Raw genomic sequence first — 3555 nt, forward strand, 5'->3', positions numbered from 1 at the left:
GAGTAGGAAGAGTAGAGGGTATCACATAAGGCTAGAAGACTCCTCTATTCTGCTGTTCTTCCCAGTGCAAAGTGGCTGTGCTTTGAGCAACATTAAAGGCATGACCCACACCACACAGTGTGGAGGGAGTAGATGTAGTGGGCCAATTTGCAGGCCAGTCTTTGCCAGTTATGCAAGAGATTTCTGCTCCGGTGTGTAAAAGGACTTTGATTACTTTCCCATGTATTGTTATCACCTTAAAAAGGCTTGTTTTTTCTTTAATTCTTCCACCCAAAACACTAGATTGCTTGAACCAAAGCTTCCCTCTCCTCTGGTTTGTATTGACTGACCCCCTAACACAGAATGGCAACTACACTTGAGCAACCAACCCTCCATCCTGCAGGAATCTGTACTGTTGTTGTGGGCACCCGTAACATGATTTTTATTTCTCCTGTGTAGTCAGAATCCATAACTCCTGGAATTACATGTATCCCTCGTAAGGAGGTAGAGCTTCTAAGATAAGTCCCACCATGCCCATGGGCAAAAGACCATGTACCCCTGTGGGCATGGTCACTGGTGGAGAATAAGGAATCCTGGGGTGGCCCAACATAGGGAGTTGACTGGCATCCTTGGTCGACTGGAACAGAACGACTGATGCTGGTGCCCATTATTTAAGGGGCCCGAGTCTAGGCTCTCTAAAAGATTCCCTACTGAGGAAAATTCCCTTTAATGGGGAGAGAATGGCATGCCATTTTTGGGCTATTTCGATCTACATTCTCTCTGCCAATGGTAACCTTTCTGGCAGCAGAGCCATAATGTAGCTGGAGGGACAGCACCTGCTCAGCCCATAGCACTCTGCACTGGTCCATTTCCGCTTTGCCCAGGAGGGCATTGGCAGCTTCTGTGCTTGGGCAGTCCATAGTTGAAACAAAGGCTAGTGCTTGGATCTTTATTTTTAGGTCCCCCTTTTTGAAATGGGGAAAGTCCCTGGAAATCCACTGCCGTTGTCAGTTACTGTGCCAACGAGGGTATAAAGTCAGCACGGAGTCAGACAAAATCTGTAATATTTCCAGAATGCCATGCAGGCCTAAGCAGGTCTCTGTAGCTTTATTAGCATTTTCATAAGGTAATTGCCTCAACAAGACACCTGCTGCCTCTTCATTACAAATTATTTTTGTGACTACATCTTTTAGACAGGCCATAAAATCAGCATAAGGTTCTTCTCCACCTTATGTTCGAATGTCTGCCAAAGCCAATATTTGTGACCCAGAAGAGGGTAACTTTCTCCAGGTTAATTTGAGATAGCCAAATTTTCTTTTCATATTCTTTTTTTTTCTTTTTTCTTTTTTTCGGAGCTGGGGACCGAACCTGGGGCCTCTACCACTGAGCTAAATCCCCAACCCCTCATATTCTTTGTTTTAACTAAGTGAAAACTAGACAATCCTCCAGTGCAACAAGGTATTAATTAATCCTCTTGCTCATCATCACCAGCTCCAGCACCACCCTGGCCTTTCTTGGCATTCTTCCTCTTCACTCTGCCTCGGCAGCCATCACCATAAGGAGAACAGAGGGAGAAATCAATGTGCTTGTTTTCCAGACAAACAATGAAGGATGGGATGTTCACCACCTGCTTGAGGACCCTGATGTGATGTTGGCGGATGAGCATATGGGCATGTTGATAGATTTGGTCAGGCCCAGCTTAAAGACCTGGGTCTGCAGCCGTCTCTCCAAGAAATCTTAACCTTCAGGCCCAGGATGAAATCCAGTTTCATCTTGCCCTCATCCAGCACCCCAGTGCGAACAAGTCACCTCAGTAGAGCATTGCCTTCAAATGGATGCCAAGGATCCTTCTTGTCTAGTGTCAACAGCTACCAGGCAGCCTTAAGGTTCTTTGCCAGGGTAAATTTGACCCTTTATACCTCATACTTGTTCTGTAGTCCATACCCGACAGTCAACTTTAGCTCCTGGTCAAGACGTGATTTCTCTCTCTCTTTTTTTTTTTCTTTTTTTCTTTTTATTTCGGAGCTGGGGACCGAATCCAGGGCCTTGTGCTTGTTAGGCAAGCGCTCTACCACTGAGCTAAATCCCCAACCCCAAGACGTGATTTCTCGAAGGGTCTCCATGGGGTCACATAGGTTTTGTGACAAACTCAGCTTCTGGTGACTGGCAAGTTGACTTCACCAGGCCTGCCACGCCTACAAACTTAGGCTAGTGACTTCTTTTGATATTCTTAATTGTGCCTTATGGTCCAAAAATGCTCCTGTTCCAGTCAATGCCTTATATGTAGCCTTCCTATTTTCTTCTCTTTTGAAGAACAATTCTTTTCTAACCTCCTCCTCACACTGTTTTGCACAACAAAAATTGTCCTCCTGAGAGACAAGCCCTTGTTACCTGCTACCAGTCATGGGGTGTCAACCAATACGATCAAGCAAGGCCATTACATGAGGAGATGTAGGGTCAGTAAGGTGGATTCCTTAAGTTCCTTCAGTAATTTCTAGGGAACAACCTCCCATGTCTGGTCACTGTCACCCTCATCAGCAGGGAATGCATGCTACAGAAAACATCCAGACAGAGGATCTTGCCCTGCTGTGGCCTCTTGGGCTGCATCTCCCAATGTCCTATGAGACTGTCCTTCAGTTTTCCCTTTCCTTCTAACCTCGATATTCTGAGTAGTGCTTGTCAAGAGAGAAGGCCATTCCTCTTTATGATATTTAACAACCTCCTCTTCTGAAGCAAAAGGACGGCCCGCTGGCATCAGGTGCTTTGTCTTCTGATTCACTTCCACTTTCAGGAAGCACATTTTCCTGTAAAGCCTTCAACGAGTGCACAGGATGGGGAGGATGGCGGCCTAGTTTGCCCCCAAACAAATCAAATCAGAGCTAGTTGACTTTACTGAAACCAATTTGACCAAGGCTGAACATCGGTGAGGCAGATCATCAATGGTTTCTGTTTTTAAGGGTTGCTTAGCTGTGTTCCACAAGAAAAGAGTGTGGTCAGGCATTTCTACACCTTCTTGGGTTTGTACCCACTTGCAGAGGTCTTTACCGACCTTGCATCAGGTATCAGGTCTCAGTGACTCCTTTTTTTTTTCTTTTTTTCGGAGCTGGGGACTGAACCCAGGGCCTTGCGCTTGCTAGGCAAGCGCTGTACCACTGAGCTAAATCCCCAACCCCTCAGTGACTCTTCAGGGAGCCACGGACTAACTTTCTGTATGAACTCAAATCTTGCAAAGACGTGTGTGCATTTTACCTTACTTACTAACGGCTCATTTCAAGACCCTAATATACATTTCTCTGTTCTTTGAACTTGCTTGACCCATTTTATCAACTGAATCTTCACGCCTTTGCCCAGCTCTATCTCACACCGCCGGTTCGAGGCACTTTAAGTGAAATCTATCCCAAACCAAACATGCTCAATATACTTACCTACCTTGTCTCAGTCCCAGTTCCGGGGACTACCTGCCGAGGACCAGCCTTGGCTTGGAGAGGAGTTCCTGAGAGAAAGTGCGTGGGAGCAGCAGAAAGAAACCACTAGAAGCCGAATAGTGGATATGAAGGACCCTAAGGGCTTTCACAA

At 46.0% G+C, this 3555-nt stretch overlaps 1 pseudogene; it reads right to left on the reverse strand.

The window, feature by feature from the left end:
- Window positions 1–1413: 1413 nt before the first annotated feature.
- Window positions 1414–1973, reverse strand: Rps9-ps13 (ribosomal protein S9, pseudogene 13; annotated as a pseudogene).
- Between the last annotated feature and the right edge of the window lie 1582 nt (window positions 1974–3555).

Source organism: Rattus norvegicus, chromosome X, assembly GCF_036323735.1.
Source record: "Rattus norvegicus strain BN/NHsdMcwi chromosome X, GRCr8, whole genome shotgun sequence".
NCBI classification, from domain to species: domain Eukaryota; kingdom Metazoa; phylum Chordata; class Mammalia; order Rodentia; family Muridae; genus Rattus; species Rattus norvegicus.